Source organism: Watersipora subatra, chromosome 1 (assembly GCF_963576615.1).
Source record: "Watersipora subatra chromosome 1, tzWatSuba1.1, whole genome shotgun sequence".
Lineage (NCBI taxonomy): Eukaryota > Metazoa > Bryozoa > Gymnolaemata > Cheilostomatida > Watersiporidae > Watersipora > Watersipora subatra.
The window spans coordinates 62,200,948-62,219,221 of record NC_088708.1 but is presented as its reverse complement, the minus strand read 5'-3'; the positions used below and the strand labels follow the sequence as shown (position 1 = coordinate 62,219,221).

Sequence of the window (18,274 nt, the reverse complement as noted above, 5' to 3'; positions counted from 1 at the left end):
TTATTAAGCGTTTACTTCGCCAATTGTAGAATTTCAATCGTGTTAATGAAAGTGCTTTGTTTAATGATCGCTTAGGAATTCTACTGCGCGCATGCTCAATAGCGGCTTAGCGATTCCCACTAAGTTATGTTCACTACCGTTGTTGTTGGTTAGATCGTAGACGTATTATAGTTTCACAGCTATACGGCTCTAGGTTAGATTTTCCATTACATAATATAGAACGAAACTACCCGCATTCTTTTCTAATAGACGTGATCGTGCCATGTAAAGACCGGCAAATTCCTTTACAACACTATACTCTGTCAATTCCTGCTGACAACTACTTTTTCAACAATCAGCAGTACCCTTTATTTTTTCCATTATCACTTTGGTCGTAGGCTGTATGACCGGGGAAGTTCTAGTAACATAAAACATTATAATCCTAAACTCAGGTTTACACTTCCTGGAGGTTACGTCTACACTTCCTAGAGAATACGTCTACAGTTATGGGGAGGGTGCCTACCATTGATTGTTGAAGATAAAATGGAAGAAAAATGGTAACAAACAATGCGATAGTAGTGTTTTCACTTAACATTGATTGAAAAATATACTACTGATTAAAGTCATCTATCAATCAGAACGAAAATCTTGGAAATGTAAAATAAAAACTTATTATCTCCTTTACTTTCTTAACGATTACTACCACTGCTACTAGCCTTTTACTACCGGTGTCTCTTCAGAGCCACCAAAACGCTAAGATATGTGCTTAAAATCCCAAAGCTTTGGTAGACGCTTTGAGTCTGATAAAATCATCACCACCTTAGGGTAATAGTACCATTTGTTGTGCTACGAATTATTATTGATTGATAGTTGGTAATTACATGTAATTTATAGTCTGCAACTCACGGTGAACTAGTATTAATAAGGTATTAATAAGTCGATATATTTGTTGCCATTGGTCTGTCTGCCTATAGTAACTTAATAGTGAAATGAGTTGGTGAATGAATAAATAAAATGAATGACAAAATAATCTAATTATTAGCAAATAAATAACAAAAAAATACATAATTTCTTTATAACTAAATTGTTCTATTCTTCTGATCACTGTTAATGTTTTATTGCCTTATGTATTGCTAATAGTAGTAGTAATAATATTATAACAAAAATACGTATCTTTGGTACAATATACCATATACATAATATATATTACATATGATTACGTAGTGGTTGTATTATTTTGTGTTGCAGGCAAGGTTGATTGATTGAAAGGTTGAGTCATGAGTTAAAACTGTTTGTCTTGGGATGGCTAATTGTGATAAGTAACATCACATTAAAAATTTCATCCTCTGAGCAGTACAAGTAGTCTAAAACTTTAAATTATGAAAAGCCAACAACGTGTAGCAGGCTGTACGCTACCATTTTACATGTATGTAGCTTTGTACGCAACATCTAAATTACAAGTCCCAGGTAGCGAATGGGACCAATGTCAATATGGGTATATTGATATTGGTGCTGATCAATAAGTCAATATCACCACCCAGAATTTTACTAAAAATATTATGACAAAGTTTAACTCATCTGTCTTTCAAGGTTTCAAAATAATTAATTTCTCATAGTTGAATAAAACTAACTCTGCTTTTTTGTCTATGCAAAAATCTCAGTGCAGCGTTTTTAGTTCACTTTAGCAAAGTAATATCCTTTGTAAGGTAAGTGTCCCAAACCATGCAGCCATACTCAGGACCATGTCTAACTCGTAAAGTGTCAGCTTTCTTTCTTGTCTTTTGATCTGCATCTTTCAGAACCCTTCTAAGCATGCTGATTACTTCCTTTTCCTTGGATTCAATTTTAAAAATAGGTTTATTAAATTTCAGATGATTCTGCAACTCTACCACAAAATAAGGATTAGAAGTCACACTTTGAAGACGTTGATCACCTGTGATGAAAAAATTATTTGTATCCATCGGCAGAGAGGACTTGCCAACAGAGAGATAGTAATACTCATCTGCCGAAGTTTGGCTCAAGATTCAAGAGAGTATAAATCTTGTTGCAGCATGGTGGATTTGTCTTGTGTAGCTGTTAAGGCTCTGTGTTATCAGATAAGTTCATCAGCTCATCTTCGACTACTTTCTTGCTACTAGCATGGAGTTCCTTAATACCTAGTTCCTTAGCCTACCAAGCATCATTTTATGCAATACGTAGCAGGCACATAAATAGCTCTAGACTCTCTCAGCAAGCTGTTTGGGAGTTGTCTGTTTGAGCATTGCTGTTGTTGAACACACGACACCTTCATAAAGCTAATCAAAACAGGCCAAACTAGCTCATACAATGATTAGTAGTGTTTTGGCTCACAAAATATAAAGCAGAAGTTTAATCTTTATATTACTGTTTGAGAATTTTAGAATATAATACCTATAACCTAGCTTAGGTTGATTTGTTCTGTATCTTGCAAAAAATATGTGCATTTAACCATCAATTCTATGTTATGTACATTATGACAAATTTCCCAACATCAAAACTCGTTGATTACCTAAATCAGTGAATTCCTAGTTTGTAGATACTTGCAGTTATTTTGTCAAGTCTGGTGCTAGTCAAAATTCCTACATAATTCTACTCCAAAAATTAGATCTGAAATGTACCGATTAAACTGCTGTGCTACTGTTTTATAGTTCTTAGAGATACCTTGATGGCTGCTATGTGCTCTATTTTGCTCCACCTGTCATGGTACAGAGTCAATGAAAGATGCAGCAGTGGTGGTCGTTCTAATGACAGGTGACTCTGCCAGAGGTATGGGTATACAATCTTTCTTTCTGCAGTATAAAATAATATTGTTAATGCGGGTGATTGGCATAAGAAACAAAAAGTAGTGCCTTATTATTACAGTGCCATAAATATTTGTTATGAATTCGAAAAATTATAATAATTATTTATATTTGTTATAAATTTAAAAGTTTATAACAAGTATAAATATATTTATATTTATTATGAATGTATAAATAGTATTTTATATTTATTTTATATAATTTTTTTTAATTTTAAAAGTATAAATATATTTGATTTTATATTGGTAAATATTAAATATAAATAAAAAAAATTATATTCAAGTCAAAAATTTATAAACTCATACATTTTATTTATCTAAACCATGGTATTCTCAACAACATAATATCGCTACTTTAAATAGGCATCACCCACGACAGTGCTGGTGTATGAATGGTTGGTAATTTTATCTCTTTAATGTTGGTCTAGACTCTAAAGCTACTAATACTATTAGAGCATTACTTATCAGCCGCTTGCAGAAAAGTAGTGACAACGGTGAACCTGTCCTTCTCCGTTATGCGAAATCAATAGAAGTCATCTGCTCTTGTTTACTCATCAATCTTCACTGCATGTCATCTTCATCTAAACTGCTTTATCCACACATCCTTGGATTACAGTTGCAAATAATAAACTTTATCACATGATTTGATTGATGTTAATATACCGCTGGCTCCATTGAATGTCAAGGTTTTACTTCCAATTCGGAAAATGTCGTCAAGCCATACCAGGTTTTTATTTGAATTGTTACGTTTCTTTTTTTCATGTAATTACAAAAGAATTGAATGACAAACAGTCACACTGTATCAGTGTGACTGTTTGAATATCTAATTATTTGTATTCCAAATTGCTTATCAAGGTGTATCAAACTTTCTTGGTATATACTTTGTTGCAGCTCATGTTAGATGTTTTATCCCTATAATCACTGCAGGGCGGGTTGTCTAGTTTTCTGTCATAAAAATATGTCTGATGTTTATGTAACATCGTTTAAATAAGTTGACATTACCAATTATAGAAAAAGATTTGGTGATTCAACCACTAACTCCTCTATAAGTGTAATATTTGTGAAATATTGGTGTTCCATGAATCTCTGTATTCAAATAATCAATAAAAAATTAGGTAGGATTATTGACTAATTTTTTTTGCACTGCGGGTGTATATTGTTTTACTGGAAATACATGTACATACGTATATTCACTTTTAAGATCATATAGGTAAATTACAACAGTTAAACATAAGTTTACATAGTCAGTAGATGGTTTGCTGGCTTTGGAGTTACCCACCCCATGATCTAGCCTATGATTTTGTGATTATCATGATTCAGTATTATCACTCTCATTTTCAATTAGCAGTGAATCCCACTGACAATTCTTGTTGTTTTTGCAGGGCTTTCACTTTAAACATATTACACAACCAATCTGTAGACAGCCAGTCACAGATGAGCAACCCGTATTCTAGTACTTAGTACTCTACGGTTAAGGTTCTTTTGAGTGAATTTTAAAAAATTTATATTTACAAAGAAACCAATTGTACAAATCTTTTTTGTATCACATATACAGTTAACTCAGTAATTTATGGTGAGCCAAAACACTTACAATACTTGTTTATAATTGCTGCCATCTTTCTCCTCATCACTCTGTGCAAATTATCCCAAAAAAGATTATCCGCAATTATTCCCAAATTATCTCTTATCCCGTGCTCAGTGTTGGGTTCCTGATGTATCGAGCAAAAGAAAGTAAATTGCATGATCATACTTTCCAATATTTTCAAAAAAACATATTGCTTTTTTCATGTCCTCCTACTTTACTTTGTAGAACATTGAGAGAGCAGTCGATTGAAAAAGAATGATAACAGTCAGAAGATAGGGTGATATGACGATACATACGTTATTGAACAAATACTAGCACAAGTACAAATACTACCATTTCAAGATGTATCACTGACATGATGGTACTTATATGGGATGAATGAGAAAATGGAACAAATAAATCTGTACTGGCTAATGTTTGTATTTTTTTGCAGAATAAATCCTAAACTTGTAATATGTGTATTGATTTAATTGATGAAATAGGAAAACTTCAGCAAGTAAAAATACTACAAGGATGTGTACTTAGCATATGAACTGTTGTGTATACAAAAGTAGCCCAATTCCTCCAAATTATACAAAAGATGGTAATTTTGCATAAGTCTAAATGATATTCAATTCGAAATAGTTTTTTAATCTATACTTGTTATATTATATAGCAAACCTGAAGAGAAGGAGCAGTTATAGTAGCCATGCAAGGAGATTGGGAAATGGGTTTTTACTTCATTTCAACAATATTTATTACAGCAATACAAAGAGGTTGAAGCTATGTTCCCTTTAGCATAATGTTATCAAATAATTATGCTTAATTGTTTTGTGGTATATAACAGTATTTTTGTTAATTTAGAGTTGGCTCAGTTATATTTAATATCTGTTCTTGTTAAAAAAATATTGTTTACTAAAAAAATTTTTTTGTATCAAAGTGAAATAACAGGTTATATGCAGAAAAATCAGATTTTTATGAGTGCCTTCTTTTGATCATTTATGATGGATGACACTATTGTAAATCATATAACTTATATTTGTAATCTACTCTGTATATGGAAATGTACTCAAGGGTGATCTCAACCGGCTGTGAGTGAGGCTCCATGTAAAAGTGCGACATAATGATAGGCAATAGGAGAGAAAAAACTCCAAAATTATGCCATGATATATATATTGACCAACAACCATTGATCACTTTTTGTAATGGGCTGCTCATAACACATAGATATACTCGGTTATTGACATGTGTCTGCATGTATAAGACTAACAACTTCAAAAATACATATGCTTGTTTTTTGCTTTATGATTTATTATAAATGTGGTTTTAACTTCAATAACAGTTAATGCTTTGTTGCAAAGAAACAGCTGTTAAATCACCATGGTTCCCAATAATCAACTCAAATTAAATTTATATATTTGCAAGGATTTGATATGTGGATAATTATGAGATTTGATATAAAAAATAGTGTATTTACATATAAAATACATCAACACACTTTCATAACATGCATTCATCATGCCATTCATTATTTTTTGCATTACAGAGTTAAAGTAGGGGTAATATTTTAGATCGTAGGCATAGTCTCTCAGCTTGGAGACGTAATCTCCTGCAGGCAAAATCACTTGTAGGCGTAATCTCCTGTAGGCTAAATCACTTGTAGGCGTAATCTCTGGCTCCCCAACTTGGAGTCTTTATCACAGTGACTAACCTTATTGGTTGAATAAGATTTATTTGTTCGACCTAGCCGAATGTTTATTCTTGTTTTTATTAATCGCAATGTTATATAAGATATCATCCATGTTCAGATAGACATAAAGGAAATAACAAGTTGCATCACCGTTGCAACTTACATAATGGATTTTCACGGTTAGGGCATCAACTAATTGCAGAGATGGGATAATCACCATTACAAGCCAACTCCCACATCCAACCCGCCCATGCCACGGCTGAAACATTGAGAACTTTACATAAGAAAATGACAAATAATTGCCAAAAACTTATAATTAGAGCCCAGATTAAGACCATGGATTAACTTCTAAAGAAAGCAATCTAACTGGACCTTCTGTCAGCGACAGTGCCAGACGATAACAGCTTGCGTCATGTGTTGTATCAAGATCCGCATCTGGTACCAGCCTATACCAGGCCAGGGATTATAGTTAGAGATTCCATATGATGAAATCTCTGCTGACGGAAAAAAAGCATCAAGAAGTAGCCATGAACCCCCAAAACTACAAGATTCATGATTGAAGCCCTGAAACATAGTTTCCCTCCTGGACGCCAAGGCTAATGCTTAGTCATTATAAAATGATTCACAAATACATTCACTTTCCTTTTTACTTTTCTAATACAGCTTTTTCATAGCAGGCAGACGTGTCAGCAGATCAAGTGAAAGAGCCAATTTCAAAAGAACAAGAGGGTGACTATAATTTTAAGTCTCAGACATTGCTTTTCTATTCTTATAATTTAGTCTAGAGGCAGGCCTGTATTCCCTGGTTGCAAGTTGGGGTTGCAAATGTTAGGCGACTAGTTATAAACACTTGGGTGTTTAGGGGTGGTGTTAGCCCCCTCTTCAACGGGAGACGGTGCAGCGCCCCAGAGCTTTGGACCTTTCAAGCATCAACAACCCTCAAAGTATGCATAAATGCAATCAATTGTAAGCATCGAAATGTACATAAATATATTGCTTATGGTTCATGGTAGGCAAAACCTTTTCTTTATTCAACGAACGATATAAAACTTATGACAATACAGATTTCTGTAAAAAACATTGAATGAACAAGAGCTATTACTTCCTTATTGCAATAGCGTTTGTTCTGTCAATGTGTCCATGGCAGAAATCTTTCACAACTGATTCTGTGTCTACATGTATTTTAACATTTTTATATGTGTAATATTAGAAGATTATTTAGACAAGCCTGCCGAAAGTGCTCCTCATTGCTGTTTTGATTTGTTTCAATGCAGAAAAGGATCTCTCACTCACTGCATTAGTGGCAGGCAAAACCAATACTAGTGAGCCTCATAGCTAGTTGCGCTAGAGCGCACCTAGCACTCATAATTAGTAGTTGGAAATTCCAAGTGATTGAGCTCAGACTGCAATTCTTAGTATTTAGCCGTTAAAAATTACTAAAAAGTTGGGGCTGCCCAGCCGCTCCAGGGAATACGGGCATGTCTAGAGCATAGAGTTATCTCCCCCCTATGGTCTAGAGGTATAACTTATTCTATATTTTTCTTGTTTAAAAATAAAAACAAATTTGGAACACCCCTTGGCATTCCTTACCTTAGGGATTCCCCCTTGGGATTCTAGTTCTAGATTGTGACACCTGAAAATGTCAACTGTGAGATTGTGGTTAGGCCTACATTAATCAACAAGATAGATTAGTTAAAACAGTCATTAATCAAGATAAAATTGTGTCTAGTAGTTACATGTAGTAGCAATAATGACTTGAGCAGTTCTTCCACATTCATAAACTTAAGTCATTCCCAACATGTTGTAGAGTTATCTGTAGGATAATCAAGTTCTATTAATTAACAAGACAACAGCATCGACATCATAGATGTTTTATAATGATATGATATTTGGTGATTCAAGGTCATGATATGCACTAGGAACAGAGCCATAAAAAAGATTATTAATGGGATGTTTTGTTAGGCAGGCAATGGGCCTTGCTGAAAAAAAATTATGATGCTGATAATTACCAGTCCAGCTGATGCATAATGACTAATAGGCCTATTATTCCTCTATGAAATTCTCTAAAGAGGTTTCCTCATCTTATAGATGTGATTGTGTCAAAGTTCAGTTGATTTTAACAGAAAGTATCAATTTTTCTGTATCAGCTGAAATGTTGTTTTAGGCAATCTCATTGTCAAGATATTTGAAGATTAAAATTGACCAAAATTGATCGTGGTAAAAACGCCCAGTAAAAAAAGATGTGCCCAGACTTGCTCAAAATGACGTATATAGTAAAACAGCCTGTCTCTATCTCTTGTATTCACATCGGCTATTGCCATAAATGTTTAGTCCTACGAGGCTCTACTGGCATATATCTTATTTTGTGTTTGCGCATGATTGCTAAAATAAATTTTTTAATCTAGCTACAGATACATTATTATGAATAACTCAACCGCCTCAAATAAGAGAAATTAAAAATTAGTCATATTAGTTCCCTCTAAATGCTGTGTAAACATTAGTGCTGGGCACGAGTACTTTTTGGCCAATGAGTTTAGACTTGCCCCCTTCCGTTCGAGTTTTTCGAGTATCGGGTAACTGGTAGTGCTTGGCACGAGTACTTCTTGGCCAACGGGTTTTTCGGGTATCGAGTTTGTTGATACGGGTTTTATGTCTAAAATTTCCAAACATCAGACATATTTTACAATTTACAATGCAATTATAATTCTACTCTATTTATTTATTGTTTTTTACTATTATTTATCGACCGATATTCGTGCTCGCAGCGTTAATCCTTTAAAGTTTGAACCTTAACTGTCGGTTTTCCGGCATTGCCTAGGGAGTGTCAGAATCTCTGTCTACCGAAATTCCGGCATTCACATGACTTTGTTTACAAAAGCCGTTTTTAAGTAACAGCGTAAACAAATGAATTAGTTTTTGCACAAAGTATTAGACCAGAAATTTCGCTTCCATTTGTAACAGTTTTCAAATTGTTTTACCTACTGCCTTAGTTTTAATAAAAAATTTCATTTGAACGATTTTGCAAAAAAATCGATACGACTCGTTTGTTGGTAGGCCATAAAATAATGATTGTGATGCAAATAAAAAAATTTATAACACTAATTATAATTTTCCAGTATATTTTGAGTCATAAAATAATGATGAACATGTGCTCAATGGATATGATGCTATGTTTTTATGAGTTTTTTAAAGTTGTACAAACATTTATAGTTTTAGCCCGAATAATGGTATAGATCTGTTTTTTTTTGTTTGATTACATTTGCTATGGGTTGCTCGACTTTTTTCCTAGTGTTTGATCAAATATCATTGTATTATGAGCACGTTTAGATAAATATAATAAAAGTTTAAAAACTTCAGATCGTTAGACAGTTTGCCCAGGGTTACTGAGACACATTGACAAAAATGGCCAGGGTTCAAAGGGTTAACAGGCAGGTTATTAAACAGTGTTTTGAGCTCAGCGCGCAATTGACCAAGTTTTTGTCCACCTCTACTCGACGAATCCATGTACTAAAACCCAAACTCACAAGTCAAAACCAGTAAGATCTAAATGCTCAAAATCTCTATTACCCGGGACTCGAGGGAAGATAAATCCGCGAGTTCAACAAGTTTTATCACCCGTGCCCAGCACTAGTGAACATTTGAGTTTTGACTACGATTCTGTCAGTCTACGATAATTAGGTCGTCGAGTTAACTATTTCATCTCGACCTTTGTATCAGCGAAGTTCTCAGTTGCTACCCACACCGTAAACTAGTTACTATGTAAAATAAGCAAGGCGCTTCTTTGAAAAGAATATGTTCAAATATATGGCGAAAACAATTGCATCCCTAAAAAATTCATATAAAGTCAACGTTATCTACTTATTATTAGTAATAGTTTGTAGAAAAAATTTACTGGTCACATTTGATCAGTTGATTCATGTACAAAACAAATGGTTTTATGAGTTGACCATAATAGTGAACACAAAACAGCATCGATTTCTTTGAAATCAATCAGCTTACCGATTTTGTCCAAAGGTTAATAAAGCCATTCTTGCACATGATTGGCGGTTTGTAGACTCACTTGTTTTTTCTTAGTAACATAGAGCATAAAATCTTTTGAGCTTTTAATATTTGGTCCGCTGGAATGGAATTGAGCTATGCAAAAGTATCTGTCAATACAGCTCTGATTACACTTCATAAATCCACCTATCAGACAAGATTTCAGCACAAGTGGCAACGAGGTTATGATGTATTTAATATATTCTGCAAATCATGTTTTGCATAATCTTCAACAATATTATTTTATTATATAATTTTTACAAGCCAAAAAATTTTCATCTCAGTATAATTTTTTATTAAAAAAATTCATCCAAGCCGTGGCCACTCACGTAGTTTCAGCTCATATAATAAAACAAATTACTCTACTGCAGTAAACTCAAACAAAACATATCATGGTTTGTGCAGCACACATTCGTGTCTCTCTTTTCCGTGTATGCCAGTTTTCACACTGACACAACTGCTCCCTCGGGCGGGCCACATAAACATCTTGTAATCAATAAAACCAATGTAATAAATATATGTCATTCATAGTTATATCGTTTTAAAGCGTAATTACTAAAAGCTTTCATTTGGGAGTTAGATTGAGAGTTTAAAAATTACAAAATGAATAAACCATTGTGTCAATTATGTAGCAGCTACCTACATGTATATGGAAAGAGTCAACAACACAACTTGCCACTGTACCATTTCCATCTTCACATGGGTGGATACTGGGTATGAAAAACTATGAGTATACAGTAAAGTGTCATACCAGAATCATCGCCGCACCTGATATTCTACAAGTATTTTTATGGGAGTGTCACACATCCAGGTGCCAAGGGAACTGATGTGCCAGTATCATGGCGGAGCTGCCTTACACAGAGCTTTGCAAACGCGTGCACTGAAACAAAATTGCAGCAGGAGAAGCAGAAGATGCCGATGGCGATGAAAATGACTAAGAACTCAACATATTGAGCAAATAGTTAGGATATGCAATATTTTGAAATATCACAGCTCATTTTGTAAGACTGTTGAGATTAGCTATTATAATACTACTACTAATAATAATCACCAATTATTATTTTCTATGATTCATCAGTGTCAGGTTATAAAACATAATTATTGTGTTTTGATTTTTTTGTAAAATAAAGCTATTAAACCATACAATTATACACACATGTACATATACATATATACATGTATATAGTTTACATGTGGGTGTAACAATCATAGAATATAAAATGTTCGAAAATAGGTAAAAGATGAATTTTGATTTCACCACTGACATCCTAAATTACTGCAAAATAATTATAATAAAAAGTTGCAAATCTGATGTTTCTATGAAAGGAATCTTATTTACAGGGGAGATAAATCCTAAAAAATCATTTCCATCAAATTTCTCATAGAAGTGGGAATGGCAGCCGTGGCAACTCTTCAGTTTTGAACTCTCCATACCAAAATTAGTCTGAATCACTGCAAAAATTGCCACTGAAAGAAGGTGCCAACGGAAATGCAAAATAAACTGCCTTGGCCCATGGCCTAATATGACAGCGCAATGATCGTGCACAATGCATTTTTTAAGGCTGTGATGCAATGTTTCCATAGCGTGTATAGATGCGATGCTTGCATTGGACAGGGTGTGTAAGTTCCTTACTTTTTCGTACGGGAGACCGATTTCTTCGGAAAACAGCCCTCAGTTTGAATTGTGGGATAGATTGAAAAGGTCGAGTGGTGTATTGTGGGATACATCATTGCGTGCACTCATCGCAAGGATCCATTCTGTTGGATCCTTGCGATCAGCGTACGCACGTTGCGCGATCGTCGTGCGTTGACGTTTCCACATCACAGCCGGCCTACGCACGACGTCGTGCGCCTTGTTGCGCGCCTTGCGCTGTCATATAGAAACCAGGCTTTACAAATTTTTAAGACTTGATGGATGCGAACAAAGAAAAAACATTTTTTGACTCACGGAAACACATCGGAATAAGTGCGTGCAAGAGTATTAATGAGTCACATGATCAGATTACAACTAGATGATTAGACCAAGCTGAAACAAAACTGTAAAGTAGCGAGCATCTATATTTAATGAGGGCTTTCCGGTAGAACCCAAAGTGTTTGTCATAAACTAGTGCTACGAGGCGTTTTATTTGGAGCCTTTTATTGGCCTTACAATTCATGTGATAACATCACGTGTCAAAACAATAACCAGGTCGAGTTGAGTATGTCATCAAATTAAAGGGATTCAAATCTACGGCGTTTTCATGATGACTGCGATTAATTGTTCATTTTTGAGCTTTTATGAGCTTGTATTCACATCTCCACATATTTTGCACCTACAAAACAGCAGAGTAAGACATGGTAAACCTTTTGATACCAAATAACTGTAATGTGAATTTTGTTGCAAGTCAACCTTTAAGTAAGAAGACGACATTGAATTATCTTTTTGTTTCTTACATTTTTGGGTAAAGATAAAACAAGCATAGTTATTGCTAATAGATCTACCAAAATATATTGTTTTGTACAAAGAAAAGACTTGGAGTGTTTCTAGTACAGCTGTTTTGTACTATCTTTTGGCTCAAGCTGAGAATGAGGCAGTAAGATGAAAGTGTTGTGGAGTTTACTCCCTTGTAACCTCTCCTTGAGACTACCTAGTAATACTAACTGTGGATGGAGACTACTCGTTGTTGAGTTGGTTGTCTTCACAACAATTCAGGTTACCAAATGGTTTGCAAACAGGTGCTATTGGCTCAAGCTATTCAATAAAAATTATGCGAGTCAACAGACCTTCAATTACTACAAAAACTGCCACTCTGCTAAGCTAATAATCCAGTGATCATTTGTCATATTTTCAATAGAACTGCGTGAGAATGTTTAATTGATTGATGGCTTTTACCAAACAAGCCCTAAAGTACAACACCCAATCCAAAACCCACAGCTGACAAAGGGAGTGCTGAGCAAAAAAGGTAGCCATTTGGAAATATATTTCAACAAGTGAGTCAGTGAGCCAAGCAAAAGGTATTTCGGCAGTGCGTTATTTAACACAACACTGGGAAATCATCTCTGTCAGAAAGCTAAAAAGAAGTTGTATGGCACAAATGCTGAAGGTATATGTTGTTTGATTGGTGGAAGGCTATTAACAGATCTCCATTTTTTCATCTATTCAAAGCTATACTCAGGCGGTATCATAATGCTATATACTTAGTCAAAGTATATGTTGGACGTACTTTTAAAAATATTCCTGTCTGCTCATGGTTGAGTTGCAACATGAAGTCAATTTCCTTGGTTAGATTTTTCAAGATGCATCTGGCTTGTCACAGCAAGGACTTGTAAACAATTTGTTATACAACGTAAAACTGGAGCAAATGTGTGAAGCAATTTCTAACTTTGTTTTTACTAAACGTTGCAGCTCTGCAAATCAGTATGTATGGACGAAGTTCTTCTTCACATATGATAGTTCGTATATATATATATAGTTTTAATATATATACTATATATACTATATAAAAAATAGTTTCCTCACCCCGGATACCCCGTATGGGTGGTAAATTCTGCTCTAACTCGGGTCTCCTACCAGAGACCTGGGAGTTTGAGCACTCGCCTCAAGATCTTAGCTGTTCCCAATAGCGCACTTTTCTGCAACTCACCTGAGTTGATTGTTGTTGGTATTTGGGCAAGCCACATTTTATGCGCTGGTGTTAGTGCGCCCAGTGCCCCAATGACTACTGGGAATACAGTTGTTCTTACATTCCAGCATTTTTCAATTTCTTCTCCAAGGGGGAGATATTTCTCTACCTTTTCTTTTTTTTTGCTGGCTATATTGTAGTCATCGGGTACTGCTATATCTATTATAGTAGCCCTCTTGTTCTCCTTGTCTACCACCACTATATCTGGTTGGTTTGTTAGGACATGCTTGTCAGTTTGGATGTAGAAGTCCCAGAGGATCTTAGCGCGGTCATATATATATATGACCGCGCTAAGACCGCGCTAAACTATGACCGCGGTATATATATATATATACTATATATATATATATATATATATATATATATATATATATATATATATATATATATAGTAGAGTATAGTAATAGAGTATATGCTCCCTCACTTTGGTTTGGTTGAGCACTCTGTGAGAGGTATGGCAGTATTAGCCTTTGTGCAAAGCTCATCACTTTTGTGATTTGAGCACTCTGGTGCCAGCACATTGACTTTCTTAAAGTCTGTGAGGCAACCTAGTTGTTTCATGGCAGGAAGTCAACTCTCATTGGTAATGGGATTTGTGTCCCTTGCCTAAGCTCTGAGCTGCACTGATTAGGCTTCAATAGCCGAAACAGTACTGTCTGTAGCATGAGTATATATATACCCATATTTCCGAATTAGGAGTTGAATAAATATATACCAGTTAGGAGGTTGCGGAATATAAGGGATTAGGAGTTAACGCAAATATATATGGGTAAGCCTCCTATATGGTCTAATTTATCTACATTGTAGATATATATATATTTATTCACCTCCTAATTATTATATATTTTTATGGAAATTTTAGGAGAATATGGTATCATACAATATATATTCATCGCCTTATCATACTTTGTATATATGCATACTAGAAAAACTGTCAAAACTTGGAGAATGTCTAGATGGTTGTTGTAAATTACATATCAATTTGAAGGTAAAATAATTCATACCTCAATGAGTAAGCAAAAATAATGATTACCAGTTAGCAGATTGCTACAAATTACACATAAATTAGAATGTTACCATTGTAACTTATATAATAGTTACAATGGAAACATTACATAGCTTGGCATAGCTTACATACCCTTTAGTAAGATGCCGTAACTTATATCATTTAGGAGTTTGCTATAACTTGTTTCTTTTAGAAGCTGCTCTGATTTACATATAATAAAGTATGTTGCTATAACTTATAGATCATTTGAGAAATTGATATAATTTGAATTTCACATAGTTGGTAGCAATTATCTATATATCAGTTAGGAGGCTGCTATGGATTATATATTAATTAGGAGGCAGCTGATATTTATATATCATTTAGGAGGTTGCTATAACTTACATATCATTGCAGAGGCTGCTATGAGTTACATATAATTTAGGATGTTGCTATCACTTATAGATCACCTAAGACCTTGCTATAATTTGAATTTTCCATAGTTGATAGCTATTATTTATATATCAGTTAGGAGGCTGCTATGGATTATATATTAATTAGGAGGCTGCTGATATTTATATATCATTTAGGAGGTTGCTATAACTTACATATCATTGCAGAGGCTGCTATGAGTTACATATAATTTAGGATGTTGCTATCACTTGTAGATCACCTAAGACCTTGCTATAATTTGAATTTTCCATAGTTGATAGCTATTATTTATATATAAGTTAGGAGGCTGCTATGGATTATATATTAATTAGGAGGCTGCTGATATTTATATATCATTTAGGAGGTTGCTATAACTTACATATCATTGCAGAGGCTGCTATGAGTTACATATAATTTAAGATGTTGCTATCACTTGTAGATCATTTAAGACCTTGCTATAATTTGAATTTTCCATAGTTGATAGCTATTATTTATATATCAGTTAGGAGGCTGCTATGGATTATATATTAATTAGGAGGCTGCTGATGTTTATATATCATTTAGGAGGTTGCTATAACTTACATATCAATGCAGAGGTACCATGGCTTACATATAATTTGGGATGTTGCTATCACTTATAGATCAACTAAGAGTCTGCTATAATCTGTACAATAAAACAACAATCTGTATAAAACAAAAATAATTGTTGTTAGAACGTACATATTGTATAGTATGTTAAACTTTAACGTAGGAATCAATAAATTTGTATTTAAAACAACAACAGCCACCATGCTTGATACTAAAAAATTCAACTAGTCAAGTACCATAGAATGGTCATTGCTTAGTCACCAAACGGAGTAAATTTATTCAGACGTCAAGTTTAATGCGATATTACAAAAGCCTCAACAACAAGAAGACCCTGCTGCCAGTTTAATTTTGCAGCTTCCTGAGTAAGTTGTGGGCTCGGGCATAAGTCATCATTATAATTTTCAAACACCAATTTCTTTTAACAGTATACAGCTCTGGCATTTTTGGTAGTTTGCCTGAATCTTCCGATCATGGCTTTTTGAACTCTCAATTTTCTTTTAGGCTGCATAACTTTCTGCTCACTAATATAAACGAATAATGTAACTCAATATTTGTAAATATGGTCTATGTTATAGTTTCTTATTCAGTCACATATCGCTGCTGCACTGCATACAAAAACTTAAAAAAATTAGTTGGTAACAATGCATGGACGCAACTCAGTTACTGTGATTGCTAAAATGAAACACACACATTTTTGCTTGCTGTGCATATTATCTACAGTAATAATATGAATTACTTGCACAACATACTTAGTTATTCAATCTAACATACAATAACAGCAATGTCTTTCTATTCATCTTAAGCCACTCTTAGAACGTTAAGTAAAAACATTTTCTCACTCGGGAATGGAGTGTCAGGTTGCAAAACCTGCGCAATACCACAGCACCATAAATTGGGTAGATTCCAAACAAGCCCATTGTGCCTATGTAGAACCCAGAGAAAAACTTAATGTCACATAGAGAGCCAATAAAAATACAATAACATTCTATCTTGAGGGCATTTTCGCTTTTCAAAACTTCTTTCTTACTGCAATTTATTGTTAGCAATGATCAGTCGGGCTGGACCCAGCACAGTACCAAATTTTTTCTAACTTTAGATCTCTTGACTTTGGGTGGTTTTATTGATCAATAGTAATACTGAGTGCTATTATTCACATTTTACCAGTAATAATAATGCCCTGAAATGTCAAGAAATTGATAGAACATTCTACTCAGACACATTCACTTAAATTTGGAAAATGACCCAAAAAGATATATTTCTCATTGTGTAGTGAATTTCTGATTGTTTTTAGTCAAGCACAGCGTTCTAAGTATATTTTTGGGCTTGTCGGTTTGACAGTAAGTTGTCAGTAGACTGGCTGCTGCGGCATATTTCCTTATATTTAGTTTTTCTTTAAAAGAATTATTATAATTTATCTTAGAGCTTGTTTCTTGAATAATACATCATAGTGTACAGTGCAGTACAACAGATAATATCTATTGTCGGTATTGTATTATCTATCATAGTCATTGTTTTATGCACATTTTCTGTACATAAAATAATAGCTAAGACTGCTTGATACGAAATAACTATACAAGTGCATTACTGCGGAGTTGGTCTCTTTTAGTCTTCAAAAAGAGCACATTTATTGACAAATACAACGCAATGATAATAAGAAGGTTCAACAACATAAAAAGTTCAGCTGGCATTTTTTCTCGCAGCCTTCTTTAGCAAGTTGTTGGCTCGAGCCCGAATCACTGTAACACTTCTGTTAGGCAGCGTTGAGTGTTTAGCATCTAACACTGATCTTGTTGGCAGTTTGCCTGATTTTTCAGTCCAGTACTTGTCAAATTCTGCTATTTCCTCTGCACTTTACCGTTTTCTGCTGACTGAAATAGTAAATAATGTGAATTATCATTTATAAAAATCTGATAAGCTATGGCTTTGATGAATCACATATCATTGCTCAGCTCCATTCAAAAGTTAAATAAGCTGGTTTACGTGCTGCAAGTCAAAACAGAATTGATGGTTTCTAAGATACAAGTGAACAATAAGGACATTAATGCTCGTTAGTGTCATTTCTCATTTAGTAATATAATACTTAACCAATGTATTGTTATTCAAAACACACATATACTGTAGAAGGTTTTTTGATGACCACTTCTATATACTACTTTAGTAGCTAATTATGAAACTAAATGGTGTGCCACTTGCATGCATGCGATAGAGCAGTTTGGATTTCTATTTGCTTCAAATTATTAGAGAAATGATCAGGATTAACATTTATTGAGCAGTCTCAATGGCCAGTGTTCAGAATGATTGCTGCTAAGCTTAGTGTGACCTGACTGGGTAGCTATTTATTGAGTCATTAATTAGGCTAATACTTGACCTATGGGGTCAAGCAATGTGGTTAAACACCATTGTTCAGGTGTTCATTGAAACCACTAATGCCTAGATTGCTCTAGATACCTAAATGCCTCTGACTAGGAGAGCTATGTTTTGTAACCTGACAGCAGCAGAACACAAAGACTAGTGTCA

At 34.3% G+C, this 18,274-nt stretch overlaps 1 long non-coding RNA gene across 1 annotated transcript; it reads left to right on the top strand.

The window, feature by feature from the left end:
- The first annotated feature begins 155 nt into the window (after nt 1-155).
- Nucleotides 156-4,796, top strand: LOC137408234 (uncharacterized). Its single transcript, XR_010980060.1, has 3 exons — nt 156-193; nt 1,851-2,763; nt 4,608-4,796. It is a non-coding gene; the product is annotated as an uncharacterized lncRNA (long non-coding RNA).
- The last annotated feature ends 13,478 nt before the right edge of the window (nt 4,797-18,274 follow it).